This window comes from Rattus norvegicus, chromosome 4, assembly GCF_021556685.1.
Source record: "Rattus norvegicus strain SHRSP/BbbUtx chromosome 4, alternate assembly SHRSP_T2T, whole genome shotgun sequence".
NCBI lineage: Eukaryota > Metazoa > Chordata > Mammalia > Rodentia > Muridae > Rattus > Rattus norvegicus.
In genome coordinates this window covers 13,065,604-13,090,080 of record NC_141537.1, presented here as the reverse complement: position 1 = coordinate 13,090,080, position 24,477 = coordinate 13,065,604, and the positions used below count along the sequence as shown (strand labels likewise).

At 41.3% G+C, this 24,477-nt stretch overlaps 1 protein-coding gene and 2 long non-coding RNA genes across 5 annotated transcripts in view; 2 read left to right on the top strand and 1 right to left on the bottom strand.

The window, feature by feature from the left end:
• LOC148006229 (uncharacterized) overlaps nt 1–7,514 on the bottom strand; it is a 28,598-nt gene extending 21,084 nt beyond the window's left edge. Inside the window, exon 1 of the long non-coding RNA XR_015686313.1 lies at nt 7,438–7,514. This is a non-coding gene — a long non-coding RNA (uncharacterized LOC148006229). The remainder of the gene's footprint in view (nt 1–7,437) is intronic.
• Nucleotides 1–24,477, top strand: part of Lhfpl3 (LHFPL tetraspan subfamily member 3) — a 540,637-nt gene that overhangs the window by 166,794 nt on the left and 349,366 nt on the right.
• Nucleotides 6,583–24,477, top strand: part of LOC147994688 (uncharacterized) — a 49,852-nt gene continuing 31,957 nt past the window's right edge. Inside the window, exons 1-2 of the long non-coding RNA XR_015686310.1 lie at nt 6,583–6,681; nt 9,113–9,422. This is a non-coding gene — a long non-coding RNA (uncharacterized LOC147994688). The remainder of the gene's footprint in view (nt 6,682–9,112; nt 9,423–24,477) is intronic.

Sequence of the window (24,477 nt, the reverse complement as noted above, 5' to 3'; positions counted from 1 at the left end):
GATCACAGTAGGTGAGGATCCACTGCACAGATCCACTGGGGTCTCCTCCTATCCTGCTTCTTGCTGTAACTCCTAGGCAACGGGGCAGGAGGAGTGCTCACAAAATAAATTCCAAAGTACAGAGTTGTAACCCTTTACATTAGAAATTGATTTCCAGTGTAGGGATCTTCTATATGCCCCTGTATTCTTTGAATTAAACATTTAAGATATCTATATTATAAGAATTTCTATCCAAACTACACAGAATCAACACAGAAATAGATATATATATACAATTATAGTTGGTCTTATGTTCCCTTGGATTCATCCCATCACACATTTATCACAAATATTATCACTGAACAGTCATAAAAAAGTAGGCTTCCATTTCAAGAAGATGTTTGTATGTATTCATGTGACTGCACACCATGTACATGTGTGCATGTATATGTGTGCGTTCATATGTGCACACACCATATACATGTATGCATGTTCATTCATTCATATACCAGTGTTAGAAAGTCTGTGTGGAGAATTAGGGCTGACTGTTTCTCCCTTGTGGAATATGCACACTTTACTAATGGTTAGTTTATTTTAAAATTGTTCAAAGAGTCTCCGCTCTAGGATAATTTCTCATCAGTGGATAAGGACTAGAGAATTGCTTGAATAACAATGCTTTCGTAAATTGAGATTTTTTGATATTTCATGAAATGAGTGTTCCCCTTTTCCTATTTTTAAGAAGTTAGTTAAAAAAAAGAATCAGATTTCTTGATTTGGGTCACTTTTGTGGTCAGATACTGGCCCTCTTTTTTTCCTCACTTACAAGTTTATGTTTCTCAACCGTGTGCCAGTGGGAAGCCACACATCCAAGAATATTTGGGCAGCAAAAATTGGCCTTGATTGGAAACAGGGAGGCAAAGATACACAAAGTTCGGTGGAAAGGGAAAGGGGGTAGACCTGGGAAGAGTTGGGGGAGGGAGGGTAAACATGGTCTGTAAAATTCTCAAAGAATTAATATAACTATAATGCACGCATGCACACAATGCATTTTAGAGTTCTTCTTACCCACCCTTCCAACTGCTCCTAGGTCTGCCCCATTCCGGGTCTCCTCCCGGAATGTCCTTTAATGTCCTTTCGTTTTTTTTGCTCCAAGGAAGAGACTCTCCCTTAACTTTCTTACCGAGTAGTTTTAGGGAGAGAGGTTTAATTTCTAGTCGGTCATCTCAAATGGACTCATTTAGAGTGTGATTGGGGGTCTAGGTTTAGACCCTGTGTCAGGCTGAATCCATGCAGGTACCCTGTCCAGCAGCACTAGACAAGTCTACTTTTGTCTCATGTATCCTAACTGTTCTGTTCGCTATGCTGCCATCTGGAGCCTTGCACAGGAGAGCCTAATAAATACTGTATAATAATAAATATTCAAGGCGTATTCAGAATTTTTATGTAAATTCTACAAAAAAATCTCTTCTGTTCCCACATTCATTTGTAACTACTATGCCTACTAAATATAAGAATGCTAAGATTTCTTGTTTCCAACTTAGAATATCTGTATTCTCGTTCTCTCTCTCTCTCTCTCTCTCTCTCTCTCTCTCTCTCTCTCTCTCTCTCTCTCTCTCTCTCTCTCTCTCTCTCTCCCCTGCCTAAAAAGAGGATGCACACGTTCCCTTTGTTTCTTCTCATTGCACCATTGACCTGAGTTATCACTGTTGTTCCAGGGCTTTCAGTCACGCAGCACCATCCCTCACACACCCCTCCTGTTCCACCCGATTCCCCTCCTGAATCTTTACAGAAGCAGTGGAAACAAATCTCTCAGGTCCTGGAACTTTCTCTTTAAATCACAACAAAACCACATTATATCCTTATTAATTTAAGTTTCTAAAGAATAGTAATTGTATACTGCTTACTACATTTTCATTCATTATTTATTCTCATCTAGATCAAAGCTTCCTTTTCCTCCTCTCCACCCTGTTCCTCCCTTTTGCCCCTTTCCTCTCTCCTCATCCACCCTTCCTCCCTTTTTATTCAGAACAAAAGGAGTCCTCCCATGGATATCAGCCAACCTTGGCATAGCAAGTTGCAATAACACTGGACATCTGCATCTTCTCCAATTGAGGTTCTGTGAGGCAGCAGCCCATTTAGGGGAAAGGGTTCCAAAGGCAGGCAGCAGAGTCAGAAACCGCCCCTGCTCTCTCACTCTTAGGAGCTCCACATGAAGGCCCAGCTGCACATCTATTACATATGTGCAGACTGCCTAGGTCCATCCCATGGATTATTTGGTTGTCAGTTGAGTCTCTGTGAGCCTCTTTGGGCCTATGGTTAGTTGATTCTCTAGTTTTTCTTGTGGTGTCTTGGACCTCTCTAGCTCCTTCAATCCTTTCTCTCCCTCTCCCTGAACTCTGCCTAATGTTTAGCTGCGGGTCTCTGCATCTGCTTCCATCAGTTGCTGAGTGAAGCCTCTCAGATGACAGTTATGCAAGGCCCTTTCTGCAAGTATAGCAGAGTGTCATTAACAGAGACGGGGTGGGCTCCTCATAGCATGGGTCTCAAGCTGGACCAGTCATTCCTTCAAGTTTTGCTTCCTATTTACCCCTTCATGTCTTGCAGGCAGGACAAATTGTGGGTGGAAGGTTGTGGGTGTGGTTACATTGGTGTCCCAATCCCTCCACTGGAAGTCTTGCCTGGTCACTGGAGGAGATGGCTGTTTTAAGCCCATATCCCCCATTGCTAGGAGTCTTAGCTAGGGTCACTCCCATAGATGCCTGGGAATTTCCATTGCCCTAGGTTTCTGTCTCATCCCAGAAATGTTTTCCCATTCCAACTGTCTCTCCAATACTCTCCCTCAATCCTACCCTGTCCTGATCCCTCCTGCTACCATCCCATCCCCTTCCCAACCCAGTCCCCTCCCTCTATTCATTCCCAATGTCTATTCTATTGCAACCTCTCAGTGGATTCCAGAATCTCCCCTTGAGCCCTCCTTGTTACTCTGGGTCTGTGGGTCATAGCATGGTTATCCTGTAACTTTAAGGCTTTTGGGTGCATAGCATGCATGTCTTTCTGGGCCTCAGTTACCTCACCCAGTATGATCTTTTCTGGTTCAATCCATTTGCCTGCAAATTTCGTGACGTCATTGTTTTTAACAGCTGAGTAGTACTCCATTGTGTAGATGTACCACATTTTCTTTATCTGCTTTTTGGCTGAGGAATATGTAGGTTGTTTCGAGTTTCTGGCTATTGTGAATAAAGCTGCTAAGAACATAGTGAAGCAAGTCTTCTTGTGATTGGATAGCGCATCCTTTGGGTATATGCCCAGGAATGGTATACCTGGGTCTCTACGTAGATTTTTTTTTATCTTGTCATATTTAGTTAGCGTGACACCCTGGAATTCTAGAGGTGGTTAATTAACTTTTAAAGAATTTCTCTTATCCCTCTCTTTCTATAAACTGTGACCCCTCCCAAACACGTGGTTCTGTTTCTTTCACTGTTTTTTTTCTCCATCTTTTTTATCTCCTTCAACCTCCAAGTGTAGGTTATCCTTGGTGTTTTCTCTTTGTCCTCATGGGTCCTTCCCTGAAGTGTCAAACGGCATCAGAGCTAGTGTCTCTGCCTGTGATAAACTCCTCACCTAAGTGTCTCTCTCATTGGTTCTGCTTACTGTTTTTCCCCCAGGGATTCTTCCGAACTTCACAACTGAATCCAATGTCAACCAGCCCTTCACTAACACACATACATACCCTGGCTTGTTCCCAGGGCTACTGATGGCCTCTACTCCCACATCATGAAATCAGAAGCATTTGTGTGTAAAACCCTCCCCCCCGTTCATCTCAGTGTTATCAATTTTACTTCTGCAGTAATTCTCTTTTGTTCTTGCTTCCTCTACTGCAGTCTGGATTTAGACTCTCACTATCTGTCTCCTGGGCCACTAAAACAGAGACTTAGCGTTTTATATCTTTATGTCATGTTATAGACTTGTACTGCTAATAAGGAGCTACAGAGATGTAGGACACATGAAAAATGTGCAATTGGATACTTAATACTAGACCAATAATGTAAACATCTCATTGATAATTTTCCATCATTTACATGTACATTGACTTATTTTGTGATGCTTGGATGCTTTTACTTACTTATGGATCTTTGAATGCATTCCTATTAGGTAGCACCATTAACACAGAACCTGGAGAACCTTTGTTGCTCTTTTCAATGGTACGAACAGTTTCTCGTTGTGTGAAACGTCACTGACCACAGAAGCAATGACTAACATACATTACTTGTTAAATGTTTTCAATGTGTACCTCCTTTAATCTCAAACCAAAACCTATCAATTCCACATTCCATGGCCTGGACTATCTCATACCAACCTAGCTACAGCAAGAAGCAGAGACTAAGACTGCAAGTGTTTTTCAAATTTCCCTCTGTACTTTTCCCTGTCCTGTGGAGTTTCAATGATCTGTGAACCTCCATGGAGATGTCTGAACCTCCTTGTACTTCTGATCCCTTCTCTCCAGTTTGTTCTGAATACATGTTATGGCTCTCTCTCTCTCTCTCTCTCTCTCTCTCTCTCTCTCTCTCTCTCTCTCTCTCTCATAAGGTAATTAACTGTGATAACACAGAGAACCCAGGATTTTAATAAAGTCCTTCTGGTCCCTAAAATTATGTTTGACTGTTAGCCTGGATTGGTTTAATTTGGTTGTCTTAGGTAAACTTTCTAACAGTGCATTTCATTGTTACCAGATGCTAGCAAGACTACTCTTCCTGTACCTAGCATATAGGTTGTGAAGGGAAACCATTTATGAAGAGAGAGAAAAGAAAGCTTAATTTAAACTCTTGTAAATTCTACCAGAGCACCAACTGGTTTTCACTTGTCTTCATATAATATAAAATGAAATAGTCAAAGTGAAGAACAGTGTCTTTTGCCTTTGCTCCTTATTCCTACCCACACATTCCCAATCTCCCTAGTACCTGTTTCTGCATTAAAGTCCCGGATTGTGACAGGTGACTTGCAAGGAGGCTGAAATGCTGGGATAGTGAACTGATGGTTCATAGGGTTCAACCCCCAAAACAAAATATCCATTTGAACACTTTCCGCATAAACAAAATTGCTTACATGCATACATACAAATAGCTTGAGAAGATACATATTTTAAAGGTATTCCTAGTTATTTAATAAAGTGATTTTAACCCCCCCAAAAAATTTCCTTTCAGACATCATTAACAAAAGACATAAACCAGTGTATTATGTTAGCAAATGCAAGAATAGAATAATAATAAATCCAACTGGAAGCTGTATCAGATGTCTTTGTCTTCCTTTGTGAGAGCTGGCGGACCTGCCACTTTTAGTAAACAGCCTATGATGTGCATTTTGGGGGTGGGGTGAAATCTCATTTCTCTTGTTCTGCTGTTGCTATGGTTACCATCCTACAGAATCCCTGCACACACCAATAGAGAAGAAAGGAGAGGAAAGCAGACTACAAACAGAAATTTAAATATCTAACCACCCCTGCCAAACTGTGGGGACCTCTAAAAGAAATTGCCTAGCATAGGGTCAGGAACCTTCAGCACCCACATCCCAGGATTACCCTTCAGTCTGAGATCCAGCATCACTAAACTAAAGGAGAGACTGCAGAGTCCATTGTGGCCACAAACTCCTAAGTTACAAACAAGAGTTCCAGTCTGTCATAGATTGACAAGCAGAACATGAGAAGCCGAGGTCCAAAGGGTTAGTTTGGGGAATAGAAGAAAACATAGGAATGGAGGTAGGGCTAATGTAGATCCCCAGAACCCAAATGAGCTGGAAATGGATCTCAGTCCTCACTCATGTACTTCACTCTTCGTATACAGGAGCAGTGGTTAACGAGACATTCTCTTCTCTTGGTAATAACCATGATCAGAAATGACACCTCTTAAGAAGAAAATCAGTCCACAGCCCATGCAAAGCTACAAGTTGGAACATTAATGCAAAAATTTTAAAATACAAAGCTTTATACATCCCATCCTTTGAGAAAGAATTCTATAAACATTCAAAGAACTTTCTTCCACAAAGAGCTAATATTTTCATGGGAGGAATAGATAATAAATCTAAGTTTTAGATGGAAAATTCTCCAGCTAGAGTTATTTGTTTAAACTCAATAAAAGTGAGGCTTGGCAGAAAATATTTAAAAAAAAGAAAAAAAGAAACATACACAAATTTACCTTGTTCTTTCTCATGGGAGAGGGCAAGTACGTCATCCTATCTGCTTTATAATGAACAAAATACCTGAATGAAGCAAGAGATGAGGAATCCAGCCTTAACTCTGCCATCAGCTTAGTTGAGCAATGTTAGGAAAAAACAACTTCACCCATATTTGCCTTTTTTTATTTGCAAGTGAGCTACACTTTCATTATTCATCCTGCAACCATTTTTACTGTAAAATTGAAGGACTGAAAACAATGTGTTTTGAAGTACAAACGTTAAGACTATGCCAACATTTTGTTGCTTGAACTTAGTATTTGTTCCTGAGGAAGGAATGTTTATGGTTGTAATGAAATAGCTGAGATCTTATCCAGAAAGTGACCTTAGAACATCCGGAACGTCCCCCTCCTAGTCCGCCTCAGTGACCCCTGCTCTGGGCCTTTGGAGAGTGACTTTAAGAAGAGATGAAGGCATCTTTTGGTATACGAATATTGTGTCATGAATTACAGTGTTTTCCCTTCCCAAGGAGGCCTGGTGAGTACTATAATATGAATTAGCATAATCTATTACATTAGTTTCCTTCTAGTGGGAGGTTTAAGTCATTAAATTAATGATCTAATCCATATTTCTATGAAGTTAACAAAATGCATGCGGTTAAAGTTGCACTTAATCCCCAAATGATGTAGACCTTGATAAATGCCCACATAAGATTCCATTATTCCTCAATAAAGAAAATTCTGTGAGAATTAAAAATAAAAATAAAATTAGGCCAGCAGATTAAACAGGTATTTTACAACTTTGATTTTCCCACATGCAGCGGCTTGCATTAGACAGAGCTTGACTCACAACGTTGGCGGCTGTAGGTGGAGGGATCAATGTGTGTGCTGACTATATGTCACTATTGATTACATTGCTGTAACCGTTCAAGAAGAATTGGAAATGGGGGTGAAACCTCATAAGCCTTTTTTTAAAAGTGTGTTATAGCTCTTTTGAGATCTCTGTGTCTCAGAAACACTTGAGAAGGACAGAGAGTTTTGGTGACTGTCTAATCAGCCTGCTGATTTTATCAGTATCCCTAAGGTCAACGTTACAGAAACCACAAAACCAAACCAAGAAAAAAAAATTGTGCCTTAGTTCGTAATTTTATCAAGTATTGCCAGCTATTCTAATTCATAAATCTGGAAATGTGAGCATTTCACCTTCATGAAAATAATCCTGAAAGAAAGTGGGGGAGGTGGGGCAGAGAGACAGAGAAATAGCAATAACTTCACTACTGAGGGATTTCCATACCTACAAGACGCAAGCTGCCCCTGGATGGTACGGTGTCTATATCCATTCTCTTTGTCTTCCCTTTTCTCTGAACTACTAACTTTTTTTCTCCCCTAGGCCACTGTAATTAACCTCACCCTTGACCCTCTGTCTCATATCTTTTCTATTTCTATCGCTTCCTCTTCCTACAGAAGACTGATCGAATTTCCTGAACACAAATCAGGTCACTCGTGGTCTAAAATTCTTGAGACAGCCCTCACTTGTGTTCAGATGCAATCTGTGCCCTTCCTTAATGTCTCACAGCTTCCTCCACAAGTGATATCCTGACTTACCTTTCAAGTGTTTTGTCATCTGTCAAGGGTCACTTGTCTCTGAGATGTTCTGTAACCCTGCCCCATCCCTCTCTGTGTCTAGGTAACTCAGCCTGTCTACAGCGAACGTTTACATTACAACCCTGAACTTACCTCATCTCCATATCTCCATCCTGAACATAACCCATAGCTCATTACAGTGCCTTGTGCAAATAAATGTTCAATAAACACTGACTGAAGAAAAGACAAAGGGAGGAATAAGTTGCAAGGTTTGTTGTATCTGTTTGAATTTCAAATATTATTCCTTGGTTATCGTATGCATATTTTTACAGACTCCTTACTATATGATAAACCACACATTACTTTAATGCTGCTTTCCTTTCAACATTTTTTCTACTACTTTAAAAGCTATTAAGGCAGACAAATCTTTCAAAACCAGTCAGCTGAATTGCTACAGTCACTTGGGAGCTGTTAGCGTTCTGCACAATTGCAAATACAATTTAAGCTATAGGTAAATCTTTTTAGTTTTTAAGTTAAGAGCAAATAAAATGTTAATAAAAGCCGGTGCTCCACCTAACTACGTCCTTTGCATGTGTTTTTATAAAGAACTGAAGAGCTGGGGATGCACCTGTGTCCCACAAGCGTTCATAGCTCTTTTGTGTGGATCTAGGAAGGCTGTGTGTCTCAGACCCGATCTTCCCTGTGTTCCTCATAAAGTACCCTACAGTCAAAAGTCACTTGAACTGGGATAGTCTGGATTTCAATCATGTTAAAAATAACAATAAGTTGGAAATGTAGATATGGCATGTTCCAGTTTAAAATGGAGAAAAATAAACCCCTAAATAAAATATGTTCTATTAAAACCATGCTAATATTCTCCTATTCAGTTGAATCTACCAGAGTTGGTTCGTGTGTGTTTGTGTGTGTGCATGATGATCTAATGTCTTTTTCTGGATATATTAACTAGGTTCTGAAAAATAAATTAGATCAATTGTTGTCTGTTGGAAATCAAATTAGCTGAAAGAAACTTCAGAACAGATTGTAGTCCACTGACTGTAAATGCATTTGGACAAAGGGGTAATAAATGGCTTCCTAAAGATATGTATAAAAATGATTTCATGAAAATAGACACGAATTATCCAACATTATTCACATATGCAATTAAGAGTACACGTGAAGTGACCCATGGCTCCAGCCACCTTGGACCCATGGCCTTGTCGGGCATCAATGGGGGAGCACCCTCATAGAAGCAGAGGGAGGGGGGATGGGATAGAGGTTTTCCAGAGAGGAAACTGGGAAAGGGGATAGCATTTGGAATGCAAATTTTAAAAATCCAACGAAAAGAGATCTTATGACTATCAAAAATTAATTTTGACCTCTTCAAGTCCAACAGACTGTGCGTGAGTCTGCCCGCCACACGGTATATCGCTTTCTACGTTATGCAGTGATGCGAGATGCAGTCGGCTTGCTAACACCTGAAGTGGCTAAAACTTGTTCTCATCCTCCTGTGTTTTGGGATTGAAAATGAATTACGTTTCTTCCTAAATGAGTCAGAAAACACCGTGTGGTGCTTCACTTCTAAAGGAAGCAGAAAGGCGAAAGGAAATCAGTGATGAGCATAGAAATCGTGACAGTTAAGTGTGGGTCCATGTATGTGTTGTCTAAGCCATCTGAACTCCGACCACAGAAACAGCTGTAAGTTCCAATACTGAAAACATTTATAAGCTATTCTAGTTGTTGTCTGTGTGTGTGTGTGTGTGTGTGTGTGTGTGTGTGTGTGTGTAAAACACAGAAAAAATGACTCTAACTTGTGGAATTAGCTATAGACAACACAAATATCTCTACCCCCCCCCACACACACGTACATTTTCACCTTTCTTCCTTTCTTTCTTCCTTTCTTTCTCCCTTTCTTTCTTCCTTTCTTTCTCCCTTTCTTTCTTCCTTCCTTCCTTTCTTTCTCTCTTTCTTCCTTTCTTCCTTTCTTTCTCTCTTTCTTCCTTTCTTCCTTTCTTTCTCTCTTTCATTTTTAAGTTTCCTAAATGGTGTCGACTCACTTTATAAGATACAAAAGAAACATTTTCATTGGTACAAAGCAATGTTCTGGTGTATCCTGCTTCATTTCTTTCTTTTTTTTTTCCTTTTTTTTTCTTTTTTTTCTTTTTTTTTTTTCGGAGCTGGGGACCGAACCCAGGGCCTTGTGCTTGCTAGGCAAGCAGCACTTTACCACTGAGCTAAATCCCCAACCTGCTTCATTTCTTAACCATTATCACATTTACAGTTTTCAGCTTAAGTCCACCCAACAGGTCTGTAACGCTCACGTATGCGCATTTCTTTCTGTTTGGCTCTTGTCTTGTTTGTCTGACTGAGAATGGACAATAACCAGTCAGCACCCCTGCACAGTCCGTCCTGCATTTGAAGACATTAATCAAATCATTTACCATTGGTCTTTTTTTTCTCTCCAGACCAACTAGACTCCATTCCTTTCATCTCCTGTCACGAGCCCATTTTATATTCTTTTCATCTTTACTTACTGTTCACCTCCGAACAGCTGCTGCTTTCTTTCTGTAGAATTGGAATTGCCATGACCACACGGGTGACAGTCATGGAGAAATGTGGCTAAGGGGACAGATGACCAGGGAAGGAGTTACTTGTCACACGTACCTATGGAAGAGCAGTGTCCGTTTTGGTGGATCATTGTCAATTGTGCATTCACTTTAGCTTTATAACCAGTTACAACTTCTCAGGGTTGTATCCTTTTTGCTTAAACTTTCTTCATAGTCTTTGCTTCAGTTTTTACTGTCTGATGTTAGGTTTTTGCATAAATGTTTTTGCATTTATATGCTCATCCTCAGAACGTTTAATTGCATTTTTGATAGAAAATTTTCTCAAAAATATCAAAGTCATTTGGATTCCATCAGTGGTGTTAAAATCAAGGGTAATCCCTCCTGATTGGAAATTCTCTGCAGGGCTGGTAAGTGTATCGCTGATTCTGGGTCATGAATGTTGAATATGAATACTGTATGCTCAGAACTTATTCTGATAAATATGATATCACTTCCTCCTTCGGGTGATTTAGCTGTCTGATGCCATGCTCAGCAGCCAACCGATGAAACTTTTTTCGTATGACATTAACAAAATGCCCAGAACTCAAGATAAATAACTTGAGTCACTACAATTCTGTTTTATTGTGTGACAATGGCATAAATATAAACATAAAAAGATGCAGCGGGATGTAAATTCTACTCATATTTACCACAGAGGATTTTTCTTCAACATTGTCAATTATGTCAAAAATGGTGCTGGGCCCCAAAAATCAGCATTTAGAAAATGAAACCGGGGTTGGGGATTTAGCTCAGTGGTAGAGCGCTTGCCTAGCAAGCAAGCCCCTGGGCTCGATCCTCAGCTTCAAAAAAAAAAAAAAAAAGAAAAGAAAATGTAACCATAGAGACAATATAGCCAGTGGAATTTTTGCCCCCTAACTGTATGATTATATTCAGTCATGGACAGAGGAGAACATTGTACTAGGCCTGCACTTCTCAAAAGGCTGGCCTATTCAAATGAGCTACAGAAATGAAAGGCTTTCATATACCTGATGCTGAAAAGCAAATTAAAAGCAAATGGTGATAATTACAACGTTCAACCCTTGTTGTCTTCAGGCTTTGAAGCATAAAGGGAATGAGAAAGTGGAGAGGGGAAAGTTGGAGCTGGTAGAGATGGAGGGTGGTGAGCTGGCCGCGAACTCCCGGAGATGAAGGCAGAGTAACCGCGTTGTTGTTGCTTCATTTCACGAGAGAAATTGTTAGACTGTGGATGGCAGTGGTGTTTGAGAAGGGGAAAAATGAACTCATTGCGCGTATCACAATCAGTTAATTACTATATACATTAAGTATATTATATATTGAAGGAGATAGGCAAATGGTGAAAAATGATGATCAAGGTAGAAGAACTCACTCAATATGAACAAATACAATTAATGGAACTACTGTTAAAGTTGCAGAAAGCATGCGTTCGCAATGTAAAAGCTAAGCCTCCTCAGGTACGTGGATTAAAGTCTGTAGAAACGATTCTGCTCCATCCCCAAGCTCGACAGTTACAGAGCAGAAACCACACAGTGAAAGGACAGCTTGTACTCTCTCTTCCTTCAGGGGCCAGTCTAAAATGGACTTGATTACTCACATACACATTGCTTTGGAAAGGAATGCCATCAGTTCACTGAGTAGCACAAAAACTGGCTTTGTGAGGAAGGTGTTCTTCCCTCTAGTGCTTCAGTGAGGGCAGCACATCCCATCCATTGTTCCATCGATGACCTGCTCAGTCTGTAGAGGGGGCTTGATGCCTCTGCAAAGCCTTGTCCCAGCTCTCAGGTCTCTGAGTGTTCTCATGGCATGGATGTGTGTGTGTGTGTGTGTGTGTGTGTGTGTGTGTGTGTGTGTGTGTGTGTGTGTGTTCCTACTTCTTCCTATGGTTGTCAATTTCTCCTGGTCTCTGCCAGTGGAGTATGGCCGAGTCCCTGAATTTATGTTTTACTCACTGCTAAATACTCACAGCCTGACTTCGATTGGTGCTCATTAGATATATATGATTTTAGTTGGACCTCAGTTCAGCCCTAAAAAGCACAGATCAAAAGCTACAACCCCAGTTTTATAGTGAGTAAAATGAGGTCCTCAAAGTTTCTGGATTTTGCACAAGGTGAAAGAGCTGTCACTGGAAACATTTGGTCTTGGAAATCAAGGGAAATAAAATGTTAACAGGAGCAGCCAAATAATTTCAACGGCAGTAGTCATTTTGATTTAGCTAAAAGGAACAGGCTTGAGAACAACCTGTGATCTGTGAGAGAGGCATCAGCAGCAGACTGAGGAATGAAAGACATTTAGAGAAAACTTGAAATTACAGAGAAGTCATAGAATCAGCTAATTAACAACAAAGAAACAGTTAATTAATTGGCACCAAAATGTGGATGATCATTAAGACAGCGTGCTAAGGAAACAATAAAATTAAACAAAAAGAGGTTATCAACTTGAGAGGGGAGAGGCCAGTGTGTGTGTGTGTGTGTGTGTGTGTGTGTGTGTGTGTGTGTGTGTGTGTGAAGGACAGCAGCTGGGAGGGGCTGCAAGGGTGGAGAAGTGATGTAATTCTATTCCAATTAAAAACATAGTCATAAATGAGAAACCCCCCCCCTTTTTTATGAGGGAAACAGTATACATTCATAGCATGTTGGCCATTTCTATTTCTGGGAAGACAGAATAAATGTGTTTCCCTATTAATCCACAGCATTGCATACAGAAAAAAAAAGACATAAGCAGACTTTGATTATGGAGGAAAGAAGGCAGACAGGCAGGGGAATTCCTGCCTTAAAGTACAAAATTTCAGTAAACCCCTCTGTTTTCCCAAACTTGAACCTGAAAGGCTAGAGGTATATAAATATCCGTGGGCATAGATCAAACAAGAGACTAACAAAAATCAATTTCCTCTAGCCAATAGGTCAGGAAAGGGGGGACTTAGTATGACAGAATACTTGTAAGTCTCTCACGGCAAATACTACAGATAAAATGTGTGCACCTCCTTCTTCACACCAGTAACTGTCAAGTAAGAAGAATACGCCAACACTATCTTCTTCTGAGGGCATCTAGAGGCCGTACGAGTAACCTAGCCCTACTCGTACAGATGAAGTACGCCTTCCCCATTCACGGACAGTCAGGGAGGTCTACTGTGTATTCATAAGGTAGAGGTGAGGGAAGATAAAAGCCAGTCCAGTGAAATTGTGTCTGTATGGCTATATTTGAGTAGCATCCTTCAAATGACAAAGCCATAAACTAGAGAACAGATTAGTGGTCGCCAAAGGTAAAGGTGCAAGATAGGGACTTAGAGCTATCGAAGAACCATGTGGCGTGTTCTTGGACTGAGAGAAATGATCTTGCACGCATTGATGTCAACATCTGAGATGTCATACTGTCCTACAGTTACGTAAAATGTTACCTTCAAGGGATCTCTTGGTTATTTCTTCCAAGTGCATACACACCTACAATAATCTAAATATAGCTTTTTTTATTTAAGACACACAACTCTAAGAAAGGGAAAGAGGTAAGGAAGGTAGGGAGAATTCAATGTTGCTTTACATTTAGAGCTCTTCCTGGCGTCCCTGCAGTTTTAATTCCAATCCTGCTGTTATGGAGATGCTAGGGCACAAAGGCGATCCTCATCGTCGCATAGGGAGTTCTGACGCCTCAACCGGAGGCAATAATTAAAGACAGAGAGTGCCAAACTCAAATACAATTTATCTCTTCCCTCTCAAATTCACCTTGGTGAAGCTCTCAGCCTAGAATAACACTTTTTCTTGGCTGTACTTCAGGGAAATCTTTAACAAATACTAGTGTAAAGATTCCACCCCTAAAGATTCTGATTGGTCTTAGATATTTCTAGGGAATCTAGCAATTGCAAAATGCATCCAGTCGAAGGCCACTGGCCAGACAACAAGCCATTGTCTGTTTGACCCTCACTTGCGGTTACATGCCATGTGTTTGCCAAAGATAGAAAGGCAGGTTCATTTCGCCGCATGAGTGACAAGGTTGTTAGGTATGTGTTGGTGTGAAGAGTTGGCTGCTAGACCCCTAAGGACTTCCCTGCCTCATAAGCCCTTCAGCTTCTCAACATTCCATATGGTTCTTCTTTTTAGCACGTACCACCCTCCTAAGTAGATCAAGAATGATCTTCCTCTGTGGCTTCCACTCCAGCTCCTTTCTCTCTCCTTTCCTCCCCCTCCCTCTCTGCTTTCTCTGCCCCTCCTCTCTCCATCTTCTCTCTTTTTTTCATCCCCTGGGTCATTTCTCTAAGTCAAAAGACTTACCTATGATTTATCATTAAGATTCCATTCACTTATCACTTCTCTAGAGAAGTCATTTTCCTGTGACTGTCCCCTCCCTTATATGAATCAATTGTCTTATCGCTACTCCATTGGCAATTGATTCATCAAATCTGAATTCCATGGAGACCGAATCACATTTGTTATTGTTCACCATTTTTTTTCACACTCACAAGTCTGGTGCTGGAAAAACAGCAGTTGATTTGTAAATGAATGAACTGAGCAGTCTCTAACAGACCTGGAGAACATTTATAACTAAGATAGATGTCGTAGTTAAAATACAAGTCTGGGTGTGGTCCTTCTGAAGAGTACTGTGGTGCTTGGCCCAGGGATTGTCACTATTAGGAGGTGTGGCCCTGCTGGAGAAAGTGTCTTGCCGTGGGAGTGGGCATTAAAGCTCCACTCAGTGCAGAAGAGACAGTCTGCTCCTGGCTTCCTTTGGATGTAAATGTAGAACTGTCAGCTCTCAAACCACCACAAGTGGGAAAAGAAAGTTGCTAATGAGGCCTCGGGCAAGCCTCCAAGTCTTTATGGAATGTGTACATCTTGGGAAATGAATGACTCTCAAGCTTGGATGAGAATTAGAATCACTGGGGAAACCTTTAGAAACATTGAAGACTAGGACGTAAGCCATATGTGCTCATTTAACTGGCTTGAGGGCACCCAGACACTTTGAAATTCTCCAGGGTAACTGAAGATGCAGAATCCAAGAGCCATTGGATGTAGTCCATGATTGTCAACAGTCTGCCACAAGTACTAACTTTTTAAGATCTTATGCACGTCCTTTGGACTATTCTCTTTTCTTAGGATCATTTACACTAGAATACAACCACTTTTATGATAACTTGAGAACAGACACTGTGTAAAGGGTGTCAATGGCCTACCATGCCAGTGTTTACATGGTATTTTGTGAGATTGGAAAACAATGGTTGACACAGAAACAGAGCAAAGGGAAAAAAACCACTCTGCTGATTGTTAACATTCTCACTTTCAAAATAGCAATTAAAAACACATCTTTCTGCCCAAAGTCCCAGAGGGATTAATGTACATCAAAGATGACCCCCCCGAGATGTCTCTATCTTCAACGGTTTCTTGGTTACACTTTTAGTATTCAGTATTAAAAACAGTCTGGTTCCAAATTTATTTCTTGTCACCTTTGGTTGGTAATTGACTCTTGGGTATGAAGGAACTCATCAGATGCCACAGCCTCTGTCCCTCACGAAGCAGTGCTCGGTCCAAACAAGAGCTTGGTCTATGAGGTGCTGCTTCAGACGTGAAAACCTGGGGGACCCTTCCTCCAGCTCCTCTAACGTGCTGTCTTATTTTTGTTGTGTTTCCTGGGTTGAGCCATAAACCTTGTTTTATTTGATTATTTTGCTCTGCCCTATGACAAGGTCTCATATATCCAGATTGGTCATAAAACCACACAGGCAAGAGATGACTTTGAACTCCTGATCCTCTGGCTTCCATCTTCAAGTGCTAGACTAAGAGTGTGCACCACTCTCCCGGTATATATGATACTGGGATTTGAACACAGGGCTGTGGGCATGCTAAACAAGCACTCTACCAACCAAGCCCCATTACCAGCCCAAACCTCAGCTTATTAATAACAGCATGATGGCTTTTAGATGAATCGTTCTTTGGAATGTCTTATTTCATCTTGATTAGAAAAGCTAATAGACATGATAAACATAAACCATACAAAAGCAACATTGTGCCCACCTCTTTGTAGCCCCTGAAATTCAATCCACTTCTACAGCAGCTCATTTTGTAGGGTGCCTAAAAGCTTCGTGTGCAAGATGCCAGGACACTATAAATAGTGAGCTAGCCAATACACTGCTCAGGGATACATTGTATGTGATACGGACTGGTACTCAGGAACCTCTTCATGTACTTAAGACATTGATTCTCAGAGGAGAGCCAGGCCGTGCCCTCTACTTCTTGGAACCAATACTACATGAGCCCTTAGTGTTGTGATTTTGTTTCTTATGTGGAACCACCTTCCCTGGATGCTTCAGTTACTACTGTCAGATAGTAGCTCAACGTATTCATCATAGAGGACATGGAAAAGTTTTATTTGTTGCTGGAAGGCAAATCAGTTGCTGAGCTAAAATAAGGAAGCTTTCTATTCTTCATTTCCAACACACACACACACACACACACACACACACACACACACACACACACACACACAGAAACACAAATACAAACACCCACCCTGCCACATATATATATATACATACAAATACAAACAAGCACCCACCAACTCCCACACATACAAACACACATGCACACATTTACACATGCACACATACACACACGCACACACGCACATGCACACATGCACGAACTCATGAACACATGTAGGTTTATTGGAGCCCTGTCTGCTCCATCACAGGGCTCAGTTACTCAGGGAGGCAGGCAGCAGGAAGTTGACTGAACTTACCCCACACTGCCCTCAAGTGGGTGTTGGGCTATGAGAAGTTGCAGGCCACTGTTCTGGGGGTGGAGAAGCATGGTCTAAGGCATGGGACAATCAAAGCTGGCTTGGGTCTCTGGACCTGCAAGGGGGCTGGGGCCATCTGGTTCCCAGGCTCTCAGACACCCAGACACAGCTGGATGCTGCGGAAGAGATGAGAACAGAAGTGTGTCTTCTCGTCCCCCCACCCCCAGTAAGCTGGTTCTAACCCAGGGCCTAGGGAGAGAGAGGGGAGCTCCAGCAGGTCCCCATCCTTGGCTTGAGGGCTTGAAGCTGCAGGCTTGGGTTTGGCTTGGTGGTGGCCACAGCTGGGAGCACATTGAGGCCTTCTATAGGAGATTAGAGGGCGGCTCTTGTAGGTGAAGGGCTTCTCTACAGCTCCCCACAGCAGATCCCGATAAAAAGAGACAGTCCATGGTTTTAAGACATTTATTGTCATTGCGGAAAGTGGATGAGTAAAACTTCTCAGGGTTGGTCTGAGATTAAACACCTTTTGCACGGAGGTGTGTCTGGGAAGGGAAGGCTATTGGCTAAGCCTCTAGACCTTTTTAGGTCCTCATTATAATGGAGATCTGTCTTGATCTATGTGACCTGTGGTCAGGTCTTCTACCTGTGAAGGGGCTTGGGGCATTGCCCTTAGGTAACTGATGGTCACAAATCTATGGAGGGCTGCAGGCTAGTGACTGGCCTGGTTTCCTGGGAGTCAGGCAAAACACCTACCATCCCTTAGGGTCACCAGGGTTTCTAGCCTTAGCTCAACCAGGAACCAGGATGCTTTTCATGATCCCACAAATACACGCATACACATGCATACAAACTAAAAATCAAATACAAAAAGAAATGAAGTTTCAGAAGCTCTGGAAGGAATCTTTCATCAACCCCTCTTTTATAACAAAGGCAGCCTCATGGGCAGTGAAGCACTTAGGAAGCATGATGAAATTTAGGGTTACTTTCAGAACATAAAACAATGGGGACCTACAGTGGGAGAATCCCATAGAATCAGGAGCAGTCTGACAGCGGCTAACACTTGGATAAAGGAGAGAGGTATGGGGTTGAGCACATCAGACATGCCAGGTTGAAAGCCACTCAGAACAAACATTCACATCACCTAGAAACTGAGGGTAGCCGTTTAGTTATGTAATAATACAAGTTAAACTGCCTTTTAAAAATTACTTTCTGTATATGTCTGTTTTGCCTCCTTGTGTGTCTGTACTCCACATGCGTGCCTGATGCTCAAATATGCCAGAGAGTGTGTGGAAATCCTTGGAACTGAAATTACAAATGGTTTGGGGCTATCATGTAGTGCTGGGAACTAAACCCAGATTCCCTGGAAGCACAGCTAGTTCTCCTAACCACTGAGCCATCTCTCCAGCCCCTATACTTTCTTCTGCATGACTGTGTACATTGACGATGGCAGATAAACAAGTTTGACTTTTAATGCAATAAAACGGGAAGCATGGCTGACCTTGGAAGAACTTGTACAGTAGTAAAAGTGTAACCAACTCCTCTTGGCCCCTTCATCTGGAGATCAGAGGATGTTAATGCTGCCTTCCATCACCTTCAGTATCCTATGTCTAATGGATGACACATTGGGTTACAGTGATCTCAGAATCGAGACTATGAATGTCAGCAAACAATGAGGGAACTCATTTACTGGACTTCTCATCTGGAGGGGGCTCGTGGTTACCATGATCAGGCACTCAACAGAGTTTTTTTTCCTGCCTGTCCTTCCACAGACATGCTTCTTCTTTGCAAAAGAAACTCCTCTTTCCTCCCATCATAATCTTACTATGGTGACCCTCAGGGCACAAATCAAATGGATATATCAACAGCTCTTCCTGTCACAGGCCATGCATGCTGTCAGAAAACAATTGCTCAGGTCTTTATGAGCATGCTCTGAACTAATGGCGATGCTTTCTAGTTGAAGGATTTTATTTTCCCCATCCTCCTTGCTTCTCATCAAAGCATGTGTGCCTCATGTGACTAGGGCAAACTAAGAAGCACCGAGGGCAGCCATGTTTCAGGTCTTCCTTGCAATATAAGCTTGGCAGAGTTCTGTGCCCTCTCTGTCTCTGAGAATCCCATGCAAAGGGAGGGGACTGACACACAGATGTGTACTAATACACCTATGAGGGCGAAACATGAGACCAAAGTGTTTCTACAAAAAAAGTGAGGCTGTCAAGCCAATCGTTTGCCATCAAGGACTGACCTGTTAATTGTGTTACATCAAGAACATCCTCCAATCTACTGGATCTGATGCCCCAAGATTGTGACAAAAATTTAATATGTTGAAAATTAGTATGGAGGGTAAAGGTTTTTTTTCAAACCATTTCTGAGTAGTTACGTAAGTGCCTTTAAAGGAAAGAAAACTGGACACCAATGAATCACAAGTGCGAGCGCTCCCTCTCTCTTTTTCTCTCTCTCCCCTTTACTCACCCTCTGTGTGTGTGTGTGTGTGTGTGTGTGTGTGTGTGTGTGCGCGCGCGCGCATACGTGTGTTTGTACTTACGTGTTGTATATGTAGGATATGTAGATGGTATATGCACATATGTGCATGCATATATGTGTGGAGACCCAGGGTCAGCACTAGGTTTTTTTGTCTTTGTTGCTGTCTGCCTACATCTTGAGGCAGAGTCTTTCACTAACACTGAAGTTCATCAGCTGAGCCAGGCTTCCTAACCAATGGACTTGGGGTATCTGCCTGCCTTGGATCCCCAAGGGCGGGGATTACCCAGATGTACCAGTTTACCCAGCATTACACAAGTGTTCTGTGCATCTGAAGTCAGGCCAGTGCTTCTGCATAGCCCATCTCACCATCTGAGCCACCTCTTCAGTTCATCAAGAACTTTTAAAAGACAGTTTTTATCTTCTGAAGTTAATGAAAGGACTAAATCATTAAAGTGATCCTTAATCATTAATGTTAATTAGCTAAATATTACTAACAAAAGACAAATGGACATTAATTTTATTAAATAAAATCATAAATAATTTCTATGCCAGTAATGTAAATATATCGTGTTGATATATGATACCACTATGATAAATCAATAGTTGTAGAAATAGCTTGAAATAAATACATTTAAATTTTTCAATTTCTTTTTATTCTTTGGAATTTTATAAATGTATCCAATGAAATATGACCACATTCAGTTCTCTTGTTTTCCCCTCCAAATCCCTCTATATCTCTCACGGACTCTCCTGCCAACTTCATTCTTTCTGATTCTCATCCTCCTCATCACTGTCCTCTTCCTTCTTCTTTGAAGACCTACTATGTCCTGTTAGTGCTGCCTATATGGGTGTGGGGACGCCCACTGGAGCCCAGGGACCTATCAAAGACCACACCATGAGCAAAGAATGACTTCCCTCTACCAGCTTTGTTAATAGCTCCTTAGGAATGGGTACAACCTAGAGAACATCCCCCACATCTATACTGTGATTTTGGCTGGCTCAATCTTGTACAGTCTGCTATGTGTGAAGGCCATAGTACTCAGAAGATTGTTCCAAAACACTTCTCCTCATCCTCTAGGTCTTATATATGTTCTATTTTCTCTTCCAAAATGTTCTCTAAGCCTTGAAGAAAAGGGGTATGTATAAGAAAGATGTGCCACTTAGGGCCGAACACTTGGTCTCTTATTCTTAGCACCTTGATCAGCCTTGACTAGTGCTTATTGCAAAAGTAAGCCTCTGTGGTCAAGCTTAAGAGCAGCCAGGTCTAGGAGTATAAACTAAATACCTAGATGGCAATTTAACAACAGGATGACCTAGCAAGGTAAGTGTATCAGTTTCTACCATAGGGCCCGTGACTTCCATAACCATTATTTCCAGCTGGGTTTGCAATATCAGTCATGAAATTCTCTCCTGTGGAACAGGCATCAAATCTGATCAGGAATTAGTTAGTTCCACCATTAGGTAAGTCTTGACTGGCAGGTTTGGAATGTAGCATTCTGGGTCGGGGGCTGAGTAAGAAGAATTGTCCATCACAGTGCTTTCTGGCAAGAGGAAAATGACCCAGCAGGAAAGGTATTTCCCAGTTGGCTTTAGGATGATTTCTCCATGTCCTACCAAAGTATGTGATCTCTTCAGCAGTTGGGTCTTCCCATGTAGTGTGGTGGGTGGCCAAGGGTAATGTCAGCAGCCTATGTTATTTTCAAGACTCAGGGACCTCTCTCTCACTCATAGGCAGGAATCCTATGTCTTACACTGTGATTTTCATTGAATAACCATGTCTTCTGAGCATGGTATTGTCCGCCCATGCAGGGAAACTCTGTTTCAACTTTTCAAAATTACTTATATTTTGAAATTAGATTATTGACTAGTAGCTTTCCCCTAAGCCTTTCCTAAACATTTTTTAATTTTGGTCAACCTATCCACTATCTGCCTCTCATCCCTTCTCCAGGATTAACCTCCAGGATTCTCTTGATTAATTAGTACCACATATATCATAGAATTTCTCCAATCTTGCATGTGTGTGAAGGTCAGAAGACAGTTTTTAGGAGTTGATTTTCTCCTGTAAGTTCTTGGGATCAGACTCAGATTATCTGCCTTAGTGGTAAGTGCCTTTACCCACTGAGCTATTTCAGTCTTTTATACTTGGTATATAATTAAATATAAATCCTTAGTATTATTATGTAATGGATCACCATGATTCAGGGAATATAATTTTTAAAATAGTTTAGCAATTGATTGACATCATTATGAAGTAGGTGTATCTACTTATTCATGTAATCACCGTTCTTAGTGTAGGCCTGTAAGGCGGGAAATGAGGTGAAGAGATAGTGAGCTCTGCCCATAGGGAAAGATTACATGAACTCAATGAATCAGAACAAAATGCATTAAGACTAACATTCTCAATGAGGTTTCGCTTGATATTTTTTCAAAATGTATAATCTACATATATGACATTGTTCATCTATATGCTACCTGTACAGTCATAGTGTTAACTGCAGTTTACTACTGATAAGTGTAGTTTCTAATTGAGGAGAAAATTTTCAACTTTCTCAGGCTGATATAACTTGACATTTTAGAAATGTTTTTCTTTTCTTGGGAATTCCATACGGTACAGAATGAAATGCGGTCAGATCTTCCCCAGCGTTTCCCCTTCATCTGTCCCCTTATACTCCCCAAACATGCTCCTCTCTCAACCTCATGGTGTTGAAGTATGGATAACTCATGAAGTCCATTAGCACTGCCCATGAACTGTGTAAATTCTTACTTATTATTTTCATTTATTGTTTTGGGAACCAACATTAAATGTTCTCAATGCAAATATATTTGAATAATAGTAAGAGAAGAAGACAAACAAATTAAGGGGGAAAGGGAAGTTGGTTAGAAATTCTCATTAAGAGAACATAGACCTGGTTTCTGCTGTAGTGAGTAATGGCGGACATCCATTTTGTATAATTTAAGTTCCATTAGGCACATTAAAAAGAGTGATGACAAATTTTTATTTTAGAATATTGATGTTTCCTTTGCTTAAGTTTAAAATAAAATTTAGGCATTTCCTAGAAAAGTAAAGGTGAGGCACAGTAGACCAAAAATAAGGGAAGGGGATGGATGTTTGAGCATAGTAATATTTGCGGTTCATCCCAGAAAAACTGTCCCTCAGTTCCAATAGCCTCCTCAGGATGTGGGACAGCTGGCTTTGCAAGGATAACTGTTAAGTGCTTATGCTTCCTAAGGACACTGTCCTTGTTGTAGGTGCTCCTGGAAATAATAGTATAACCCAGGTTTACTGCTGCAAAGGGAATCATCAGGGAGGGACAGGGGCACAAGTGGGAAGAAGGGAAGCTCTGAAACATACACAGATCATGAGAGGCTTGCAGAGGAAGATTGTGAGGAAGGCCAGTCAGAGGAAGATGTGAGCTACTCAGTAAGTGGAGTTGAACTAGGGGGTCAATTTTCTTGTGACCGAAGCAGTTAAGCTCTCAATATTTCAAGATACTTCTGATGTAGTTTCTCTAGTACTTTGATAGGTATGAATACACAGTCAGAATATGATTAGAACCAATTTAGGAGTGGAGGCAGGACAACCAACACCTTTATGAAAGAAACATATCTGTCTGTATAATGTTATCTGACCCAGAGACCTATGATTTCAGAGCTGACTGATATTAGACAGCCAATTTATGTGTTCTTCCTTGGGAAAGACCAATCCTACTCTCTCGATATCCCCATAATTGATCATAGGTCTTTGTCTAAGGTCAGAGTCCCTTGAGCTTCCCTCCTTCTGTGTTAACATGCCCACTTGTGAAGAATGTGTGTGTGTGTGTGTGTGTGTGTGTGTGTGTGTGTGTGTAAGAGAGAGAGAGACAGACAGACACACACACACACACATAGACACATACACTCACACAGTGACACACACAGACATACAGACACACACAAATACACAAACACACAGAGACACACAATCACAGACACACAGATACATACAGAGAAACATACACAGAGACACACAGAGAGACCTGTAGACACACACATCAACATACACAGAGACACACATAGAGACATACAGACACACATACTCACACACACAGACACATACAGAGATACACAGATACAGACACATGTACAGACACAGAGAAACATACACACATACAGACACACATACACACACCCAGGCACACAGGCACATACAGAGACACACAGACACAATCATACGTACAGACACACTGAGAAAGACATACACACACTCACACACAGACACACACTCTGACACACACACACAAACACACACTCAGATACACAGACACATACCGAGAAAGACATACAGATACATAGACACAGACACAGACACATGCATACACACACACACACACACACACACACACACATACACAGACATATACAGAGAAAGACATACAGATACATAGACCCAGACACATGCATACACACACACACACAAACATATACACTCAGATACACAGACATAAACAGAGAAATACAGATACACACACACACACACACACACACACACACACACACCTCTCTAGTCTTTCTGTTGCAGTGCTGGCTTGTCAGAGAAGCAGAATGAGCCATGGCCATATGCATCCTTGTGGGAACTGAGAAGGTGCTGATGATGTAACAGTTCCCTCAGCTTGTGCTGGAGAACAGTTCTCATAAAGCTGTGGTGGGTGTGTTTGTTTCCCACCGAAGCCTTCAGTATGTAAAACACATCTTAAATCTGGACATGCTCCTCACTGCTTTAGTGCCCAAGCCCAACAATTTCAAATTGCCCAGAGAAGAGCAACTTCCTTAAATGCCTGACTCACCGTGTCCATTTGTAATTGCGTCGCTCATAATGGTAAGAAATGAAGTCAAGCATTAGATCTAGGGTGACCAAGAGCATCTCTATAGGCCTATATGTTAACATTTAAGACCCTCCTGAATTTGTGTGTGTGTGTGTGTGTGTG